The sequence below is a fragment of the Micromys minutus genome (genome assembly GCF_963924665.1).
Source record: "Micromys minutus genome assembly, chromosome: 22".
Taxonomy (NCBI): domain Eukaryota; kingdom Metazoa; phylum Chordata; class Mammalia; order Rodentia; family Muridae; genus Micromys; species Micromys minutus.
Window position 1 is genome coordinate 34,318,593 of NC_137957.1, and position 24,284 is coordinate 34,342,876.

At 37.6% G+C, this 24,284-nt stretch overlaps 1 pseudogene across 1 annotated transcript; it reads left to right on the forward strand.

Annotated features, from left to right (window-relative positions):
* Positions 1-22,196: 22,196 nt before the first annotated feature.
* On the forward strand, positions 22,197-24,049 carry LOC308434928 (heat shock cognate 71 kDa protein-like; annotated as a pseudogene). Its single transcript has one exon. The product of its transcript is annotated as a heat shock cognate 71 kDa protein-like (transcript).
* Positions 24,050-24,284: the final 235 nt, after the last annotated feature.

Sequence of the window (24,284 nt, forward strand, 5' to 3'; positions counted from 1 at the left end):
TGCTGTCTTAAAATGCTATATAATGCTAGAACTTATTTCTCTTATCTAACTCAATTTCTTATCCTGTTCCCAACATTGTCTCCTTTCCCTACTTCCCTCCCTGTCCTCTACAGATGAACACTCTATACTCTTCTGCACTTTCAGGTTACATCCAGCTCACTGTTTGTGTGATGCTGGCTTATTTCATTTACTATTCCTTTCAATTTTATTTATATCATACCAAAGGGCAAACTTTTATCCATTTTGTGGTTGAATATTTTGGTTTAGTATAAACTTTTTTTATCCATTTATCCATATATGGACAGCTAAGTTGATTCTATATTATGTCTATGTGTCTATTCAATAAACTGAATTCATTTCACTTTTTTCCTGACATAACTCTACCCTATGCCTCTTAAGACTCCTCTTCCTAAGTCTCTTTCCCATATTTATATGTTTGTTTTGTTTTGTTTTGTGACCCACTGATTTTAGGTAAGGCCATTTGTGAGACCCTTAGAGTAGAAATGTCCACTGGACCCTGGTAGCCTCTCTGATGGGTAGACAAAAGGAGTGTATTGGTATCTTCTGCTAAAGATATTATCTTAGTTAAGGTTTTATTATTGTGACAGGACATTGTGACCAAGGCAACTCTTATAAAGAAAAAAACATTTATTTCAGGCTGGATTACAGAGCTTTAATCTATTTATTATCATGACAGGAAACATGCATCATACAGGCTAATGTGGTTCTAGAGATGGAACTGAGAGTTCTACAACTTCATCCATAGGAAACACCAAAGATTGTCTACACCATGATGTGCTTCCTCTCCAATGAAGCTACACCTACCACCTCTTCCTTGAATGTCAGTGATGAGAGTTTTGCATACTTGATGGTTCTTTGTGTGTATGCTTTTAAGCCTGTGTTTGTAGCCTTTTTGTATATTTTTGTTTGATCATTTTGTTAGCCAATCTATTAAAATTCCCGTAAAGTCTAAGTATGAATCTCTTATTAAACAGTTTGCAAAGACTTTCTCTTATTCTGTTTGTTTTGGTTCCTTATCTATGTAGAAATTCCTTAGTTTGATATAATCCTATTTAAGTACTTTGCTTTATGTATTTTGTGTTTTTAAACAGTATTACCTATCCCAGTCATTCTTACTTATTAGCACTCTGCTGTTGGGACATAACGTAAAGGATATTTGGATACAATAAAATAAAATTACTACATTTATTTTATTAAGATAAAAATGTTAAATTATAGTTAAAATAAATATAGTACAGGAACTATAAAAATATGAAAAAGAAACCTCAGTATCAAACTGAGCTCCATTATGAATATAACAAAACAAGTCAGGAATTATAATGAAGGATTAGTCTGGGCCAGAAGTGTTGATGAATGAAAAGTAATTGCTAGGAGACATCAATGATTAGGAGAATAAGGGCTAAAGAAAATGTTAATGATAAGAATTCTGGATAAGTAATCGCATAATTCTTGCTGAAGGCAGGTCAGAACTATCAAATATACCTGAGAGATAGAGATGGAGACTTTGATCAGACAATGATGCTTGGCAACTTTGTTAATTAACTTAGAAATATACTTGCTGGATATATCTTATGGGTAAAAGGCCATTACAATATCTAAGGATGACACCTAGCCAAGAAAAGGACATAAGGGAACAGATTAGAACTGGTAAAGGAAATTGTCATTATCAGATGCTCCAAACTATTCCCACCCAGAAAGGAGTCTCCTGACCTTCCGGTGTCTGCCCCAACATTTCTTTAAAATCTTGCCTTATAGAATCATTGCCAAAAAAAAAAACAGTCTTTCTCTTTCTTTTTCCTGTATATTTGGCCCAGTTACATGAATCATTGAGCAACGTGATAAACAAATTTTAAAGTGATGCTCAGTAGCATTTTCTATCTTGCTTCTTCCACATATGTTCATAAAACCAAGCAATGTTTATTCCCAGGTCATAAAACCCAAGTGATGTTTACTGGGTCACATGGAGGACAGCATCATGGTTATGCTTTGAGAAGAAAATAAATCTCAAGAACTGTAATTTTAAAACTTTTAATTGGACTTGGTCTTAGTCCAATTCTGCCAATACTCAATGTTCTCAAACCTTTTAGAGTTTATCTGAAAGAAGAGGAAATGTGTCCCCAAAGCAAATGGACCCCGGAATCATCATCGGTTATGATGTACATCATTAAAGAAACTTTGTTGAAATCAGACAAAAGTATAGTAGTGATCACCATATTAAAATAAGAAGGAATATTATCAAGCATAGGGTATAAATTAAAAATAATTTCAAAGGATTATACACATAACAATATCTAGAACTTAGTCATCTCATGGTTAACATGCATGTTGTTATTTCATAAGACATTTACTGTTTTTTAGAAAGACACTTCATAGGCGTTTTTCTTTACATTGGTTATATTTTATTTACATTTTAAAAGTTATTCCTTTTTCCAGTATACCCTGCATAAATCCTCTATCATTCCCTTCCCCCTGCATTTATGAGGGTTCTTCACCACCCACCCAACAACCTACCCACCCCCCACTGTTTTGCTACCCTAACATTCTCTTACTCTTGGGAATGGTGACTTCTCAGGACCAGAGACTTCTCTTCCCATTTACAGCCAACAAGGCCATCCTCTACTATATACGCAGCTGGAGTCATGGATCCTTCTGTGTGCACTCTTAGGTTGGTGGTTTAGTCCCTAGGAGCTTTGGTTGGTAGGTATTGTAGTTCTTATGGGGTTGCAAACCACTTCAGCTCCTTCAATCCTATCTCTAGCTCCTCCATTGGGAATTGCATCCTCAGTTTAATGGTTGGCGGTAATCATCTGCCTTTGTATTTGTCAGGTTCTGACAGAGCCACTGAGGAGACTATAAAATACCTTGGAGTGTCCTTAACCGAGCAAGTGAAGGATCTGTATGACAAGAGCTTCAAAATTCTTAAGAAGGAAATTGAAGACGATGGAAAGATCATGGATTGGAAGGATCATCATTGGAAAAATGGCTATCTTGCCAAAAGTGATCTAAAAATTCAATGGAATGCCCATCAAAATGCCAACCCAATTCTTCATAGAGTTGTAAAAAAGAAATTTGCAAATTCACGTGGAATAACAAAAAAACCTAGAGTAGTGAAATCTATTCTTAAGAATAAAATAATACTTCTGGGTAAATCATTTTCTCTGATCTCAAGCTATGTTACAAAGCAATTGTGATAAAAAAAAAATGATGGTATTGATGCAGAGATAGGCAGATGGAATAAGGGAACAGAATTGAAGACACAGAAATGAATTCACATACCTTGATCACTTGATCTTTGACAAAGGAGCTAAAAACATTCAATGGAAAAAGGACAGCTTCTTCAACAAATGGTGTTGGTTCAACTGGCAGTCAGCATGCAGAAGAATGCAAATTGATTGTTCCCTATACCCTTGAACAAAGCTCAAGTTCAAGTGAATCAAAGATCTCCACATAAAACCAGGTACTGCAACTATTAGAAGAGAAAGTTGATAAGAGTTTAGAACACATAGGCACAGGGGAAATTTTCCTAAACAGAACAGCAATGAACGGCTTATGCTATAAGATCAAGAGTTGACAAATGGGACCTCATAAAATTGCAAAGCTTCTGTAAGGCCAAGGACACTGTTAAGAAGACAAAATGGCAGCCTACAGATTGGAAAAGGATCTTTACCAATCCTACATCTGAAAGAGGGCTAGTACCCAATATATACAAGGAACTCAGAAAGCTAGACTATAGAGAAGTAAATAATCCTATTAAAAATGGGTCAAAGAGCTAAACAAACAATTCTCAACTGGGGAACTTCAAATTGCTGAGAAGCACCTAAAGAAATGCTCAATATCCCTAATCATCAGGGACATGCAAATTAAAACACCCTGAGATTCCACCTCACACCAGTTAGAATGGCTAAAATCAAAAAACTCAGGTGACAGCAGATGCTGGCGAGGATGTGGAGAAAGAGGAACACTCCTCCACTCTTGGTTGGGTTGTAAGCTTGTACAACCACTCTGAAAATCAGTCTGGCCGTTCCTCAGAAAATTGAACATAGTACTACCTAAAATCCCATCCACTCCACTCCTGGGATCCCAAAGATGCTCCAACATATTATAAGGACACATGCTCCACCATGTTTATAGCAGCCTTATTTATAATAGCCAGAATCTGGAAAGAACCTAGATGTCCATCAACAGATGAATGGATACTGAATATGTGGTACATTTACACAATGAGTACTACTCAGCTCTTAGAAACAATGACTTCATAAAATTTGTAGGCAAACGGATGGAACTGAAAACTATCATCCTGAGTGAGGTAACAAGAGAACACACATGTTATGCACTCACTGATAAGGGGACACTAGCCTCAGAAAGCTCAGAATACCCAATACCTAAGAAACAATTCACAGACATTATGAAGCTCAAAAAGAAGGAAGGCCAAAACAAGGATGCCTCAGTCCTTCTTAGAAAAGAAAACACAATTCTCCTGAGAGGAAATGCAAGGTCAAATAGAGAAACAGGGATTGAAAAAGTATCACTCAGGAGCCGCCTCACCTGGGGATTGACCACATATGCAGTCACCAAATCCAAGCACTATAGCTGATCCCAAAAGTTACTTACTGGCAGGAACCAAACATAATCCCTCAGGGACTACACTAGAGTCATATAGATACAGCTGAACATGTTTGCAGATAACCATCAGTCTGAACTTGGGGATCCCAATGACTTTGCTAAAGAAAGGACCTAAGAAGCTGAAAGGGGTTGTATACTCAAGAGAAGATAACAACATTATCAACCAAACAAACCTTCTAAAACTCCCATGAAGTAAAACACCAACCTCTATGTGCACCTTTAAAGACCTATTGCTCAAGTTGCATACGTAGCTGAAGATAACAGTGTCTGGCATCAATGTGAGAAGAGGGTTTTGTTCCAGAGAAGGCACATTGTCCCAAGGCAGAGGAATGACAAGACAATGAGGTGGAGAGAGGGATCAGAAGAGAGTGCACCTTTGTGAAGGCAACTGGAATGGAAGGGAGATGGGAACAGAGTCGGGTAAAGGAATAACATCTCAAATGTAAATAGAGTATCTAATTTAAAAAAGCTTAAGAAAGCTATCTTTTTTTCCACTGGATAGTTTTAGCTCATTTATCAAAGATCAAGTGACCAATAATATGTGTTTATTTCTGGGTCTTCAATTCTATTCCACTGATCTACCTTCCTGTTTCTGTACCAATACCATACAGGTTTTATCACTATTGCTCTGTAATACAGCTTGAGGTCAGAGATGTTGATTCCTCTGGAAGTTCTTTTATTGTTGAGAATGATTTTTTGCTATCCTTGGCTTTTTATTATTCCAAATGAATTTGTACATTGTTCTTCTTAACTCTATGAAGAATTTAGTTGGAATTTTGTTGGAGATTTCATTGAATCTGTAGATTGCTTTTTTCAAAATGACCATATTTACAATATTAATTTTGCCAGCCCATGAGCATGGGAGACCTTTCAACCTTCTGATATCTTCAATTTCTTTCTTCAGAGACCTGAAGTTCTTGTCATACAGATCTTTCACTGGCTTGATTAGGGTCACACTTAGGTATTTTATATTATTTCTGACTATTGTGAAAGTATGTTTTTTGTTTCTTATCCTGTTTATCCTTTGAGTGGCTACTTTGCTGAAGTTATTTAATCAGCTTTACTTTTTATTATAATCAGTTTTTAAGACACATAAGAAAATCCTTATTATGAAGTTTGGATTGCCTACCTATTTGTATATTTCTACCATAGTATTTGTTTTTAATTAAAACTGAATCATCCATTCTTCTGAAATATCTAAGTGTACATAGATCAAAGGGCCAACTTACAGCAATGGACTCCAACCCTTTATAGGTTTCCATTTGAATTCTTTGACAAGTGGCTCACTTTACTCTGATGATGTTTTCAATTGTAAGGAGTTTTACAGGACAAAAAGAAAAAAAGAAAAAGAAAAAAGAAAAGGAAAGAAAAGAAAAGAAAACTCAATTCATAATTTCTTTGGAATAAACATAACAATATATTCCCTTCGTGATTCCTCTGGGCATGGGAAAGAAATGCTTCTGCAAATGATTGATGTAGAATACCCTCTTACTGCACTCACCATTGTCAAGGGCCAAGCTGTGCAGTAAACAGCATTTCTGGCAATTTTAGGCATGTAATTTTCAAAGTCGAAATCACAATGTGTTTTCTTTCCAGCATGAACATGATGAAACTCTTGTATTGGTTTTCCCTCTGCTCAGCATTAACAGAGAGCAGTTTCATTCTTTCCTCCCAGCGCAGAACAAAACCACTTGGTGTGAAACAATTTTTCCTGTAATAGGAATATTGACCACATGTACTTTGAAAACAGCATTTTATCGTAAACCTATTTAATTAAAATTCCCTAATTGGAAACCATATCAAGTTCAAGATATTGACTTAAAAGTGTATTTATCGCACACATCCTTAAAGCATCCATCATAAGTGTCTCCCAGCTTTTCATTTTTGTAAGTAGTAGTTTTGGAGAAATAAGTCTAAAACAAGCAGTCAGCAAACTACACAGAATTGTTGTTTATGCCATTCAAATAAACAGACATTTACCTAATATCCAACCATGGCAAAGAAGTTTACATATTTGAAGGAGAAAAAGCATGAGCTGTGTATATCATTGGAGCAATAAAAAGTTATACATCTAGGATTCAGCAGAGACAGATCCATTACATACAGAATTTATAGGCCTGGTACTGGGTCACTGCATTACCTCTGGCCAGCATGATGACTTTAAGGACATTGCACCCTTTGATTCTTGTTGCCTTTTTTAATCCTTAAAGTTCACTTATAATAGGATTGCATCATTTCTCCCTACTACCTTCATTCCTCCGATGCTTTCAGGGTCCCTTCCCTCTACCATTTCCCATGGCTCCCCACCAACCCTTTCCCATATTCATGGGCTCATTTTATTTCATAAGTATTATTACTTATATATGCACAAATATATAACTATAACAAACTGAGTCAATATATTGTATGTATATGTTAATGTATGTATGCATGTGTAATATGCATAGAGTTCCAGACTGATGGCTTGGCATTGGATAGCTAATTAGGGGTTTATCTTTAGGAAAGACTAATTTCTCCACTCTCAGCATTTTTTAGTTGCCTGTTGTTCTTTGTCTGGAGGTGGAACTCTTTATGAGTGTTCTCCCTTCTATTTTAACATCTTTAATGGTGTTGTCCTTGTTTAAGTCTTGTTTAGGCAACCATATGTTGGCATATCATGAGAGAAGGTTCCCTGTCATTTCTAGGAGTAGCCTTCTGGTCCTTTTAAAGGTAAATGACAAGACCATGTTCATTAAACTGTCATTTAGAAACAATTTGAAATGGAATAATGTTCATGGCAATGTTCTGGTTAATACAATATAAATATTATAGAAAATATAGAATTCTTTATGTATACACATCACATACATACACACATAATCACCTGGCTTCCATGTTCACTTTGTAAAAATAACATTGAATTATGACTTAGAAAAGATGCCAGAATAAATAAACGAATAAATAAATAGCATTCCTACTGTAGGGTTCACTTATTCATTCAAAATCAACTTAAGAAGATATGAGGTCATAGTAAGTGTTCATAAAGCCTTGTATTGGGAAGCCAACATTAGGGAGTTGAACAAGAAAATTGTATGATATGGTGTGTGTGTGTGTGTGGGTGTGTGTGTGTGTGTGTTTGTGTGTGTGTGTGTGTTTCCCGTGTACAAATCACTGAATAGGAACAAAGCTGAAAGTGCAGGACCAGTCAGGAAGTTATAACAGTGATAAAGGCAGGAAATAAAAGCAGTAAGCAAGAAGACTCAGATGGATGGGAAGGTAGTCTTGGCAAGGTACTGCTGATTTGATATTGATATTGGTTAAAGACTATCTTAAGTAGTCTAAGATATTTTCTAGACATTCTACATGATTAATGAGGAAAACAAACAAAATCTTTCATTAAAATAAATGGGGATGAAGGGAAAACAATCAAACCAGATTTTACTAAAATAAATGGAGATGAAAAAAAGAAAAATAGCTTGAAGCAGAAAGAGCTGAGGAATTCTTTGGGACATCGTGTTTGAGATGGTTCATAGACGCCTAATGGAAGCTGTCCAAATATTAAATGCATACATAGGTGTGACAATTAAGAGAAAAAATAGGTTGAAAAAAATATCTAGTCATCTGCAAATATTTGGGTTTTTTAAACTTTTTGTTTAAACGAGTTAAATAAAAAAATAAAATCTAAAACACCACTTTAGATGTTGTATGAATAAGAAAGTTAGCAAAAGAGGGAAAAATGGTAAGTCGAGCCCAAGTGTCTTTCTCACCATCTTTGATAACCACTATTCTTACATACTTAGAGAAATGTGTTGTGCTGATAGTCTTTTGACAGATGGTTTATTTCACATAATATAATGGCCTCTTTGCTCATATACATTTTCAAAAATAATGGTATTTCCCTCTATTAAGGCTCGATAATGTTTCATTGTATATGCACCACATTTTCTCATGAACATATCTATTGATTAATGTCTTCAAGCTGTCTGTATTTGGAGTACATTGCAAACAAAACTGGGTTAAGCACAGAAGAGTAGGTATTTCTACAATAAACTAATTTGATGGCCTTGTGATATATATCTGCTAGTGGGACTGCTAGGTGATATGGAATTCTTTGAGAAAAATACTCACTGTTTATGTAAAAATTCTTAGGTTACTTTATTTCTCCACATTCTTACTGGTAATTTATACCTTCAATTGTTTATGATAGCCAGTTTTACTAAGTGAGATAATATGTTATCTTGATATGAGTTGTCTGTTTCCTAATAACTAGAAATATCGAAACTGGCAATATTTTATCTTTTCCAAGCATTTATGAGAGTACATAATGTTTGTCTTTGAATGCCTAGTTTATTTCACTATTGTACTATCCTAAAATCTTGCACATATTGTTGCAAATAAAGGAAAGTCTTCCTCTCCTTCCTAATGCTGGGTAAGAATTGTATTGTATATATAAGTCATATATCTCTATCATCAGATGATGGGCCCTTTTACTGCCTCAATAACTTGGTTAGTATAATGAATGATACTGGAAAGAGGACAGGATCATAGAAGTGACTTTGCTATACTGATTTTAGTCTGAGGGATATATTCACAGAAATAAAAATCTGAAACATATGGTAATTCATTTTGTCTTTAGTGACCTCTCTATTACTTTGCATTGTAGTGTATTTTCCTATGAATAGTGTATAGAGAGTTTTCTCTTCTGTCTCTGATACAGTGATATATAATGTAGTTCAAGCTGACACTGGACTCATTGTGTAGCCCAGGATAGCCCAAATCATGATCTTTGGATCTCTGCCTGTCAAGCACTGAGATTAAAAAAAGACACTACTAGGTTGCAGTTTGGAGATCTATTTTTAAAATATATAGTCATTTTTTATTGCTTAGGGTCTTGATGGCACATATAAATTTCTCCCAGGCAATTCATATGAAAACCTTCAATATTGGTCAATTGTATCCATTTTAAAGGGGGGGTGGAATAACCAGAAAATAACCTCAATGTTTCTGTGCAAACCAAAGCAACAAATGGAAGAAATAGTAACACTGACATTCAGTGGGCATTAAATTGCAAAGAAATGGCTTCCTTTATCCACTAGGAGCCACTAATGGCAAGAATTCTACACCCTTTAGAAAAAGAAGCAGAGGAGGCTGTGTGCAGGAAAGAGCATTCTAAGGTTCAGGTGAGGTAAGGAAAGGCCAAAGAGGACCTAGCACATTTTAATGGACCTCAAAGTGGTATGGTTATGACCAAGTCTAAGTATTGTTTAAATAAAGATGATTCCCCCACCTTTCACCTACTCTCTTGCTGATGGCATAACCATAGCAAACAATGCCTGCTTCTCAGTCACGCTCTGCTCTGTATGGGGTCTGTGTTTGTACAGTCACCAGGATATATGTTGCTGCCTTCATTTTCCTCTTGTAACTGCAACACACACACACACACACACACACACACATACACACACACACACACACACACACATGCACACACAGAGAGACTCATATATATATACTAGTAGAGAGTGTTCCTAAATTATAAAAATTATAAAAATTGACTATGTGATTCAAAACCTTCTGGAACATAAAACAAATATTTTGTTTGCTTCTAAGATCTGTCTAGAATGCCAATTTGACAACATCTCAAAAGAATGCAGTCATTTCTGGTTTTTACTGGAAACCTCATAAACTGTTGACATGAATTTAAGAAAACAAACAGATGGGCATGTCTCTGTGACCTCAGTTGGGGTTGGACATATAAATATTCAGAGATAAAAGACAATGTCTCTTTTAATGTTTGTAAATAGAAAGAATGTATCTATGTCATCTGAGCCACCCATGCTTTGCTTAGTTTGTGGGGCGTTTAATGTGACTCGAGCTGTGGAAGTTGGGAAAATATTCAACCATTATCATAGGATTCGTGGTATTTCTCTTTAAAGAGAGAAATAGAGGGGGAGGGAGGGGAAAAAGAAGGAGAGAGAAAACAAAAGAAAGTGGAAGAGAAAAGCAGAAAACAACCCAAAACTTTTTTTTGAAAGTATAAAAGAGGCTATTAGATCAAGCGATTCAAAAATGTGAGGATAGCAAAACTTTTCAGTAATGGCAATATGAAAAAAACATTTTCAATAAAAATAATTTTTAATAAAGATTTATTTTTTATCTTACCAAAAAGCAAACAAACAAACAAAAACCAGGCAACATTTTGCATAAAATTGCACTAGACTTCAGCCAGTCGGAGGTTAGTTTAGAGCTTTGTCTCTCTTTTAATCTGGAAAAATCTAAGCAAAATTATAGTTTCCTAGCCACCCTTTAATCATCCATTTTAGTTGAGGAGGACCCCAGAAAACAGTGATTGTGTAACTTTGAAAATTGAGGCAAAAGAATTTAGAAATCACTGTTACTTAAATAGTACTGTGTTGGAGCAGCCACAAGAGATGACTACTTGGACAGTTTTAGCCAATAAAAAGTCTTTATTAGCCAGCTGGCGACTGCACTGGGTGTTTGGGATCCCGGTGAAGCCCTGAACCTTTTCTAAGAGTGAGATTTTAAGCACGAAGAAAACAGAAGCTAGGTTGACATACTTCAGTTAACAAGATCAGTTAGCCAGGACAGAACTACAGAAACCGAAAGACAAGGTTGGTCCATTTAGGAACTGTTCAGGGCAGGTGACCTTCTCCACTTGTTGATTTATAGCATGATTGCTATTTGCATTATTCAGTCCGTTGGGCTCAGGTCTGGGTGCCTACTAAGGTCTCATGCCTTGTTATAATTTGAGAAAAACTCTACCTTTGCACACAGCATTTGAGATTAAAAGAATGTATGTGTAGGTGTACTATTTTTCTCTTTCTTCATTTGAAGTCACCTCATCAAGAAGTCACTATTTTTTTTTTTCATCAAATGAGATCAGACCTTAACTGTTCCTTTGTAAATTGTAAAATGTAAAACTCATGCATATCAATGGGGCTCTGTAATATTTTAATACTAGTAACTATTTTAGAATGTTTAAATAAGGGTAAGTATACCTCATTCCTCAAAAAATTGATCATTTTTTTAGGGTAAACTTTCTTAGTTTTTTTTTCTTTTTCGGGGTATCAGACATCAGATCACATTATTTTTGTCTGTTGCCACCATAATGTGCAACAACAACAACAACAAAAAAAAAAAAAAAAGGATCCTACTCAGAGCCTCTTATTTTTCATTTAGCTTCTGTTTTTACTATAACTCAGCACATAAGTTAATAAACAGAAATTATATTTGACAAGTATAGTATCAGAAATACTACACGTTTCCACGGCTCATTAATAAATGGTTCTTACATATTCACTGAGTACAGACATTGGTGTCAGCATTAATATTTTCAAGGCTGACCTGGTGGCCAAGTTCTATAACCCCCATTAATTAGGTTGCTGAGAGGGCGGAAAGAATGAGCATCTCAGAGAGACTTTGCCTCAAAAATATAGAAACAGATCTGTAGCATAGTTTAGTGGTACAGCCCTTACCTAACCTAAGTGAGCCTTTAAATTTAATGGCCAATGTAACAAAGACAACAATAATAAATACAAATTAATATATTAATTTTTCTATCTTGCTTTTCTACTGTTCAAAAAGGAAGATTGGTCAAACCAATCTTTGACCAAGGTAATTCGATTGAACTTATATCTGGTGGATCGTTATGCTCTGGCAGAGGCTCTGCCCATGTCACAGATATTCAGTAAGTGGTGTGTAATGAGGTCCTCTCACTTTTTCCTACAAAAATCAGGGGCATAGTAATGAAATAAGCAAAGAGACAGAAGGTCCTGTGATAAATGGATATTTCCTGTTGGAATCTGCAGAGTAACATGAGCTCCCACATTCAGCAAAACTGAATTGTATATCTGAGACTTGAACTTATGTCTCATCCATGTAGAGCGAGCTGATGTACAGACTAAAAAAAAAAAATCAATCTTATTTGGGGGAAAAAACGTTTCTAAAGAAATTTTCTGGATACCTTGGTGTGGTGTTAAAAACAATTTAATGTAATATTTCAGCTTTAGGAACACAAAGGTACATAAAAATTTTGAATATTAAAAATGTATCTTAATGCCATGAAGCTAAATAAAGTATATTCCTCTTAATACATTCAGAGCTGGATAGGTAAAATGCATTTGTGGCTTTGAGAGGGAGGAAATACAGATGTGTGAGTTGGAGGCTTGTTCTGGAGAATGCCCCTCTGCCTTCCTCCACTCGGTTGAGACGTCTATGCCCAAGCAAATGCTCATGCTTCCTGATGAAATTAGATGTCAGTTCAGTTGAGCACACAGCTTTCAGAATGTTCCCGACTATCGTCAGGATGTTCTAGACAATGGAGATGCCTGTCATGTGGGTTAGAATACCTGGCTGTGTTACAGACACACTATGCAGCTGAACAGATTGGTTTTCCCTTCTATTTTGCAGCTGTTATGACAATGTATTTTGCAAAATGTCCAACTCTAAATGTCTAAATAAGGAGTCATAGAAACCCACAAGAAAATGGTAAATTTCACTATTGACCAGAATTTTTTTGTTGTTGTTTCCCAACATTTCCACTTGTGGTAGCTTCTGCCAGAAAAAAATACTTTGATTCATGCTCTGACAGACAACTTAAGAAAAAACAAAGTTCCTGGCTGTACACTTCTCATAAGAGGTTCTCATAAGGGGGACAGAATGACAGCAATGAACATTTCATTCCTAATTCTTTTCTACCAGATTTGCAAAGGAGAGCATCAGAGCCCAGTGTGAGAAAACTTGTACCCATGATGCATTGGAGGCACATTCTCCTATGCAATTTTTCACTGTCCCCACAGTTTCTTATACACCATTCAGAGAAGGAACAGACCTTTGTCAGGTAGGAATGGAATTCATCAAATGAACTCTAAGATAGGAGGAAGGGGCCTCGAACAACGAATTGGTAAGCTACAGACACACTGAGGCAGTATGTACAATTTAAAATTGATAAATTGGGCGAAAAAGCAGGACCCTTTTGCCACCTTGAAAATTGAGAGGGGGCTGCTTATTTGTTTGCTTTGATCTGTGTAATGTTGCCAGAAGCTTGTGAAGGGCAGTGAAAAGGATTCTGGGAGTAGGCAGTGATCCATGAAGACCTAGACAACGTTCTTAAAACTGAAGACCTGTCTGGTGAATTTGATGGCTGGGATAAGAAAACATGTACCATCACTGGGGACTTCTCTTAGCTCTATTTTATGAAAGCAAATATAAAATCACCTTGATTTAGAACAGTTGGTGACCAAAAGACTAGCAAGTAGACATGGTATCTGAACCCACCACAGTGTTGGTTAATCCGGTGTTGCTAACAGCTGTGGCTATTATAAACAGAATTATCTCTAAGAGCGAGAGTTAGGATAACATCTAGATCTAAGCACGGCTTAATGAATAATGCTTCTATTCAGAAAGGCAGAAGGGTCCAAACCAGAAGATGTATGTTAGTGATCCTACACTGATTTCCCGTAAACAGGATGATCCCGTTTCTATGCTGAGGAATGTGTGTATATGCCTGATTTGTGATATATAAACACCCAAGAGCTCAAGCACTGATAACACTTCAAGCCCAGATCAGATCCATGCAGAGGCCTTCTGGACTTAACTCAAGGATTCAAATAAGTTTACAGTCAACTACAAATATTATTCTTTCTTTACATAAGGAAAGTCTCATAACTGACATTGCAAAAAACTATTGATGTTTGCCAGGCGTGGCCTGTATGGTGGCTCCTTAGCAAAAGTCTAAAGAAACACAGAAGTCAGCATTCACCAACGTCTACTCTGGAACTGTGACCAGAGGGAGAAATACTAGAAGTCACAAACATGGATTTGAGTCTGAGGAAACATTTTGAAAAGTTGTCTTTATTATTTTGTACAAAGCATGCAATGCCCTGGACTTAGCTTCCTTGTCTTAATATTACAATTATGCTTATCACCCTCGCTCTAGCAGTCTAAGGAGTGCATTACTTTTGTGGACGGGGCTCTGGAAAGGTGTGGTTGGCCGAGACTAAATCCTCATAGCCACTCAGCCCCTTGACTTCATGGCTGCCTATTGCAGTGCTGGCTACATGTTAGCCACTCAGTGGAGGCTTTGAAATAAATCTTAATGATAAGCTCAAGAGAAAAGAAACAAGGCACCCATACAGACCCAACACTCACAGGTGAAACAGTCTTCCAGAAGGCCAAGGAGACAAGGGCAGAGGTCCATAAAGTGACTGACTTGACTATTGTTCATAGATACTTGCAAGTTTACTTCTGAATGTAAGTAAACTATGAAACAAATACACTTAATGATTGCCCGTTGACTTGAATGTCATGAGTGCAGTTGACTTTGTGTCCCATTCACTCCATGACCTCTACAGTTAGTTATCTACAACGAGACTATCCAGGGAAACTTTCTACACTGATAGCAAAGGCTATCAATGCTGGAGGCTTGCATAGCACCTTCTGGTACCATAAAAGCAAGTCCTTAAGAAGGAAGAATTCAGGTCACATCCAGCTCAGGGGCCTCCAGGGTCTGTTTTTGAGGTTTATGGTGTCTCCAGCAATAGGGACTTAACTTCTGCCTGTGTGTAGGCAACCCAGGATAATAACAAGAGGCTATATGTTCTGGGAGTCTCCTGGACACCCCTGACCAACAACTCAAAAGAGGGTATTGTGCTTCTGAGACCCTTCTTGATAGCCATATTTACCAAAATACTCCTACCATTTGGGCTCCGGGAAGATTCTGAAAGATGGGATTGGAAGAATCATAAGGGTAGCAGGAGATACCTGAGAGATTGTGTCTACTGGTAGTATCAGAGGCTAGACCAATAAAGCCTCACTAGCATGAATGCTGAAACATGAGCTTAGCAAGAACAACAATAGACATTTGAACCTGGATGGAGAAAGGCCACAGGGCTATGGCTATCCACAAAGAACTAAAGACACAGAAGGACTGCTGAGAGAGAGGAATGATCTTTCTTGTGGAAGAGCACATCACTTGGCTATTCATGACCAAATAGTCAGGCATGACCACAGACATATGAGCAACATACAGAGTGAACTAGTTATATTTAGGAATATATATGAATGTTCCATATATGCATGTAATAATAATTAATAAAATATGACATGAAATTGAATAAAAACAATGAAGGTTATGTGAGATGAATAAGAGGAAGACATGATGTAATTACATTATAATCTAAAAAATAAAAGATTCAAAGGTAAGTTATACAATAAAAGTAAATTAAAGAAATAAATGACTACCCACATGTGCTCTATCCAATATGGCCGCTATCAGCTACATGGAGCTTCTAACAACTTCAATTAGACTAACAATGCGACAGAAATCAACTCATAATTTTACATAAATTAAATTAATGTAGAGTTCAACTCAACAGTCCTACGATTAAAGGGTACTCTATTTAATGGCATAGGGCTTTAACTTACACACCAAACAAACGATCATATGTATTGCTGGGATTCTCACACAGCACCGTGGCCAATATGAGCATATGCCCAAAGAAGAATCATTATGAGGAGATTCCAATTGTCAGAACAAAGGTTGTGCTTCCCTGGGCTCAGATTCTAAGGCATCTCTTTGGTAAATCCTGTGCAGTCTCCCCAGCGTAGGGAAGTGGGTGTTGAGTCCTGTCCCACTGCACACAGGCCTCCAGATTTCTGGGATTCGGTGTCTTCCCTTATAGAAGGAAGTTGCTAGGTTTATACAATATGTGGAAGGATTCATATATTTGCTTTTAGGGCTCCTCTGTTACTTCCGGTCTCATGTGGATTTTTCCAGCTTGCTTTTCCCCCTTGCTTCTTCCTTTTGGTTGCATTTCAAAAGAGGATCTCCTGATTCAAAAACTTATTCTTCAGAATTTGGATTGTCAGGGAGATGTGTTTATAAAAAAATATAGACATGTATATATGTGGCTTGCACACTTTAATTAAAAGGATAACTGCAAATAGATCAACATAACTTTTTTAAAAGAGACATTAGCCAAAGATCTAAATGGAGAAAAGATCATTATAAACTTAATAAAGGATTGCAATGTTAAAACCAATCTAAATCACAAAACCCAATTTATTGTATCCTAAGAGGTTTTGAGCACAAAGTAGCTGAAGTTGCAGAAATGCAGATTACTGAAGTGGCCAGTGAACAACTAGAGTTCAAGAAAAAACAATTCTGGAAACTCTCTGGTCCCTCTGGCTCCCCTGGTTCTCTGCTCCCTGGTAAAGAAGAAGATTACACGAGCCCCACCTACTGGACGACATGGAAAAAGCAGCCAAGAGCCCAACTTTAAAGTCTGTTAACTATTAAATGATAGTAATAATCATTTCAATCTTAGAATTCTATTTTGAAGTTATATCCCCAGATATATAAAAGTAAATCTCTATAGAATTGGAAAGAAATGCTTAATTAATAACTGAGCTCCGACTTTCCAGATTTTAGAAATTGTGTTAACTGTGTCAGATCTTGTAACACATTGTGTTTGACATAACAAAATAATGAAATCCTAAGCCACATCCTACAATCATGCTTTTATTTTAGGCTTGGATATGAATACATATATTTTAATAATTTAATCCAATTCCATTTAATCCTTAGAATAAATACTTGATAAATATAGCCCTTAACTTCGAGAAGTGTCCTGTTTTAATATTTAGGGGAAATTAGAGATGTAAATCCTTTTATTTTGCTCAAGAAAAAAAAAAGAGTCTTGTTTATTTTTATCCAGAATCAGTAATGAGCGTTCACGCTGAGCTGTTGTGGGCCTGCAAGTCAGAGTGAAGATTTTTATAAAGTTATTAGAGAGATCAGCCATATTACTGGGTAATATATAAGCATCTTTAAGGCATGAAGGCATACCCTTTCTGTGACCGTATCCATAAAGCAAAAATTCTCCATCAAAACTGAAAGTTTCCGTGATCTTTAAAATGCCTCAGGGACGGAGCTGGGGAATTATCTGGATTGGATTTCAAGCCGTACGTAAACATCCACAAGTCTGGCGTAGATGTAGTCTTCACTGGCTTGGTAGATTGAACTCACATCATTGAACAGCTTCTGTTTGCTTAACGCCATCCACAGAGCTACTTCACACCCTCAAAACCCTTTTAGGTAGAACTAACCCGAAGCCTGGACGATTCTAGGACGAGTGGCATCCGAGTTTCTCCGACTTCATTCGCGCAGCACCTGCGCTCATATAACCAGCTCCATATGAAAGAGGTAAATGGTCACTGCTGTTCAATTCACGTTATACCACATACACTATCTTCATTAGTTTCTAGTTGGTTATGAAATAATCATGGAGATTTCAAAGCCCAAAAGGAACACAGCCTGTGTAAACTCCGCTGGTTTTTGCAGAACATTGTCGCTGCCCTGCGCGGACCAATGTGGATTTCGTGACCTTTGGTTCCCTGTGGATTTAACAACGTTAAATAATTGAGAAAATGCTTGCTGAAGTGGCGGATGAGAACGCTGGAGTTAAATCCCTAAGCCTGCACTGCCACGGTTGTCACGCAAAGCTCTCCCTTTCCAAAACCCTCAAAATAACTCATAATGCCACGTTCCATATGTGCTGTAATAATTGGGCGTACTATGGTACTTGCTGTTGGACAGTCCCTTTTGGAACAGACAAAAGCTATAAAATTCAGCATTTTGCATTTATCCTGCTTTTCGTTTTGAGTGTTTTAAAGAGCATAACGATAATACCACTTGACAACTTGGCAAGCTCGGGACTGAATAATGGGCTCTTTAGGGGTAGGCAGTTTTAGGCTTTTTTAGTTGCCGTCTTTTTGAGACATCTGTTGGGATTTGGAAATCAAAGCGATAGTATAAACGTACAACTCTTGAATCACAAAAATTAAATAAAGAAACTTAAAGGTATAACTTAAAGGATAGTTTTGCAAAGTATATTTTGTAGCTTCAAACACATCCTATAAAACATCCCCCTATTTTTAAATTTTTGACTGAGATTTAAAAGCCCCAAAGATAATCTTTTATTTTATTAATTAGCATTCTCATATTGGGTCTATTCCTATGAGTGAAGAGCATCTCTCTAACCTTGAGTTTACCACATTCATTTAGGCATGTACACCTAGATACCACCAAACTGTTTGCATGAAGCACATGAATGAGCAGACATGAACGAAGAGAGGAAGATTTTGTTGTTTGTAGAATAAGACCAGGATGGCTTAAATCCATTCGTGGCTTTTTTTTTTTCTTGCCATTGTTCATTTATTTTTATTTATTTGTTTATTCTTTCAGGGCAATAAAATGGTTGGGTCTTAAAACAACCTCTCTAAAGCTTTAGACAGATACACAGAGTGAAATACATATATGTATGCACATATACACCCACACATGCATATACATCCAGAGAGAGAGAAGAGAGAGGGGGGGAGGAAGGGAGGGAGGGAGAGAAGGAGGTAGGGAAGAAGAGAGCGAGAAAAGAGGGAGGGAGAAAGGGAGGAAGGGGGAGAGAGCACTCAGGTCAACAAAAAGATCTTTCCAGAATGCAGATAATAAAATGTATTCTTGTAATAAAGGAATAAACATATCTTTCTGATATGTTAATGGGGATAAATCCTTGCTATCTGGTGATGCATTTAGTTAAAACTCAGAGAAAGCACGAAAAACAAGAATGCACAATCCCTCAATACCGAGCCTGTGAACCCAGGATGCTGATGTTGCTCTCAGTGGCCAGGGCTTGAGCTAACTTTTATGCACTGTCATTATGTGTATGTTTATGTATTGAAGGAAGAAAATACCTATACATGATTCTTAAAGTTTCTAAAACTTTGTTTTGTCTTTCAAAATGAGATATAAGTTTGAATATACAGGTGTAATTATTTTTACATTATGTTTGCATGGCTCTGTGTGTGAGACACAAGTCCACATACACATGCACATACAGAGAAAGAGAGAGAGAGAGAGAGAGAGAGAGAGAGAGAGAGAGAGAGAGAGAAAGAGAAAGAGAAAGAGAGAGAGAAAGAGAGAGAGAGAGAGAAAGAGAGAGAGAGATGCACTTCTCACTGACTGCCACACCATGTACTGATAAGATAGAATTTAGACAGTGTCATGGCCATTATCAGAAAACATATATCCATTAAAAATATTAAAAATTTAATGCATATAATTAAAATTGTTTATACCTCTAGACAGGAATTGTTTCCATACAGAGACTTTTTTTTCAGCCACACTTTTACAAACTGGAAAATATATATCACTCCTTAATATATGATATCAGGGCAACATGGCTATGAATTCATGGGCTTTAGCATTTCATGCTTATTCTTAACATGATATAGCGTTAATAATCTAGAATCTTGTAATCTTGTGATGTTATTAACCTCCCAAAGCAGGAGACTTTTTGTGAACATTTAGTTGTTCTTGCCATGGTTTCGTAGAGAAGTATTTATTCTAGAAGTTTCCTGTTCAGATACATACCATCTCAATCAAATTAATCTCAATGCACAGAGTAAGGTTAATGTCTTTAAGAGGACAAGTATTTCCAAGGCATTGCCCGCTGAGATGTGTGAGTGAGAAACATGGACCTTCCTTTCATTCATCCATCAGTTTGTCTGTCCTTCTCTTTTATAATCACTGTAAGTGTGGGAACATCACATTCCTCTAGAGCAGTGGTTCTCAACCTTCCCAATGCTGTGACCTTCAAGTACAATCCCTGATGTTGTGGTGACCCCCAACTGTAAAATTGTGTTGCTACCTTATAACTGTAATTTTGCTACTGCTATAAATCACAATGTAAACGTTTTTGGTGATAGGGGTTTGTCAAAGGGGGTGTTGACCCCACAGGCTGAGAACCAATATCCTAGAGGATCTAAAACAAGGTGAGAGGCACCAGCTTTCCTAGTTGTACTAAGGAGAGTGCAGACATTTCCACCTGGTTCCTCCACACAGCTCTCACTACTGAACACACTTGGGTCATCCCAAGGAGAGGAGGATGAGTCTTGCAGGCATATGGAGTTGAACTATTTATGAGGAGCCTTCCTCTTATCTGATGTTGGTAACACCGTGGGGACATTTGTTCTCAACTTTTAGTGGCCCATTATAGGCTGTCAGAAAAAAAAAAAAAAGAGAGACAGAAATAATGTTTATAGTTTCCACTTTTCAAAATGCAGCTTTCTCTACTAGACCCAGGCTGCTTCTTCACAGTTTTGTTTGTGTGTTTCCCTGCACTGAAAAGCTGCTGCTGCTTACAGCAGATTTTTCAAATAGCCAAACTAGAGGTTCTCAACTAGATTTCTTCTAGCAGTTTGGAGAGTCAGAGAAATATTATTCTCAAGTTCCTACCCTAGGAAACCTTGTTTTTCAGTTGTCTACCCTGAAGCCTTAAAAGGTACATATGAATAGGGCCAGGAAGATGGCTCAGTGGGTAAGGGTGCTTGCTGCTGTGCCTGACAACCTTAGTTCGATCCCCTGGACCCGCACAGCAAGAGGAGAGAACGGACCTCCCCAGTTGTCTTCTGACCTCCAAGGCTGTATACAAGACGCCAAACTCATATACACCAATCAAATTGGTTTTTGAAAAAAAATAGTATATTTATCTGCATACATACACATGTATGCGTGCCTTCATTCCAACAGAGCCTGCTAGAGTCTGGTTCACACAGTGAGCATCAAACAAAGTAAAAGTGTAATCAAATGTAATCATGGGGGGACCTCCACCTTCTCAGAGGTGAAGGGGAGAGGGGAGGACCCATATGATGGGGGACTAGGAGGAGGAAGGGCTTCTATTGGGTTGAAAAGTGAATAAATAAGTTAATGAAAAAGTAGTCTTTCCTAAAATATAGTTTTCCTTTTCAGTTAGCGCACTAAGCAGCAGACATGGCAATGACATCACCGCACATGCGTATAACTATACTTTGATCTCCCAGATACTCTCTCTTGTCGCACCTCCTTCCTCCTACAGGTGAGTTCCTTCCTTCCAAAGGGCTCCATTCTGCTCTTATATCTAAATTTATGAACCACTTATGAGAAAAACATGGGATTTTTTTTGTTCCATTTCATTATTCTCTTTTTTCCTTTGAGGTCCCTTCCCCTCCCAGAACAAGGTACATCTCCTATATTCATACCATATATAAATACTTAAGCAGTATTTAAACATATTCAAATATTTAAATATATTCAAATATAAATGACGAAACATCTGCACTATTGAGTATATTTAGGTAATTAGGTAGCCAGCATTTAAATATAATGAATCCAGATTCTACACATGAGAGAAAACATGTGATATCTGTCATTCTGTGTCTAACTTATTTCACGTTGCCTGATCTTTGGTTCCATTTATTTTGCTGAAAATATTATAATTTTTTTTACAGATGAATAAAAGTCACTCTATGTATGTGTGTTCCTGTGTGTGTGTGTGTGTTCCTCTCTGTGTGTTACTGTGTGTGTGTATGTGTTTTCTATTTTACCCATTCATCCCAGCTAGAACTATTCCAGAACTTAATTGTTGAAAATAATGTTGCCACTCATTGAACATGGAGCCAGCTCTCAGACATGTGTGTGGTCTTGTTGTCAGCACAGCCAGGCCTACACACAGGCAACCATGTCTAAGACACCTGCAGTTAACATTAATCTTGGCACCACCTACTCCTCCTGTGTGGGTGTCCTCCAGCATAGAAAACTGGAAATAATTGCCAATGGCCAGGATAACTGTACCATACCAAGCTATGCTGTTTTCACTGATGTAGGACAATTGATTAGGGATGCGGTTGAGAATCAGGTTGTAATGAGCCTTACCAACACAGTTTTTGATGCCAAACATCTGATCAAACATAGGTTTGATGATGCTGTTGTTCAGTCTGATATAAGCACTGGCCTTTCATGGGGGTGAATGATGTAGGCAGGCCCAAGGTTCAAGTCAAATACAAAGGAGAGACAAAAAATTGTTATCAACAGGAAGTATCCATAAAGGTTCTGACAAAGGTGAAGGAAATTGCAGAAGCTCACCTTGAAAAGACTGTTACCAATGCCATGGTCACAGTGCCAGCCTCCTTCAATGATTCCCAGTGGCAGGCAACAAAAGATGCTGAAAGTATTGCTGGTCTCAATGTACTTCGAATTATCAATGAACCAACTGCTACTGCTATTGCTTATGGCTTTGACAAGAAGGTTGGAGCTGAAAGGAATGTGCCAATTTTTGACTTGGGAGGACACCAGTGAGAACAAACGAGTTGTGTGGTGTCACCACACTGCCTGTGATTGGGCCAAGCACACCATCTCCTCCAGCATCAGACCAGTATTGAGATTGATTCTCTCTATGAGGGAATTGACTCCTATACCTCCATTAACCATGCTTGATTTGAGGAATTAAATGCTGACCTGTTCCATGGCACAGTAGACACTGTGAAGAAGGCCCATCTTTTGCCAAACTAGACAAGTCAGAGATTCATAATATTGTCTTGGTAGGTGGTTCTACCAGAGTCCCCAACATCCAGAAACTTCTGCAAGACTTCGTCAGTGGAAAAGAACTCTATAAGAGTATTAACACCCATGAAGCTATTGCCTAGGATACAGCTGTCCAGGTAGCCATTCTATCTGGATACAAGTCTGAGAATGTTCAGGATATGCTGCTCTTAGATGTCACTCCTCTTTCCCTTGGTATTGAGATGGCTGGTGGAGTCATGACTGTCCTCATAAAGTGCAATACCAGCATTCCCACAGAGCAGACACAGAATTTCACCACCTAATCTGACAACCAACAAGGTGTACTCACCCAGGTATATGAAGGTGAAAGGGCCATGACCAAGGACAACAACCTGCTTGGAAAATTTGAGCTCACAGGCATGTCTCCAGCACTCCGTGTGGTTCCTCAGATTGAGGTTACTTTTTACATTGATGCCAATGACGTCCTCAATGTTTCTGCTGCAGATAAGAGCACAGGAAAGGAGAACAAGATCACCATCACCAATGACAAGGTCCACTTGAGTAAGGAGGATATTGAGCGCATGGTCCAAGCAACTGAGAAGTACAAGGCTGAGTGAGAAGCAGAGAAATAGGGTTTCCTCCAAGAATTCACTGCAGTCTTACGCCTTCAACACGAAAGCAACTGTTGAAGATGAGAAACTTCAAGGCAAGATTAATAATTAGAACAAACAGAATATTATTCATACATGCAATGAAATTATCAGCTGGCTGGATAAGAACAAGACTGCAGAGAAGGAAGAATTTGAGCATCAGCAGAAATAACTGGAGAAAGTCTGCAACCCTTCCATTCCCAAGCTGTACCTGAGTGCTGGTGACATGTCTGGAGGAATGCCTGATGGCTTCCCTGGTGGTAGAGCTCCTCTATCTGGTGCTGCTTCTTCAGGCCCCACCTTTGAAGAGGTGGATTCAATTAGTCCAAGTAGAGCGTGTAGCATTGTTCCACAGGGACCTAAAACAAGTAACAGGAAATAATAAAACTATTTAAATTGATACCTCCCACACACAAAACAAAAGTAAGAAAGAAAACAAAGAATGTTACCATAATCACCAATGTCCAAAGAATCTTTTGGGACATGCTGCCCTTAATTCCTTTATGTACAGTGAGTTCCTAAGCAGCCTCATATATTTGAATGCTTGGTCACCAGGGAATAGCACTACTTGAGAAGGATGTGTGGCCTTGTTGGAGTAGCTATGACTTTGGTGGAGT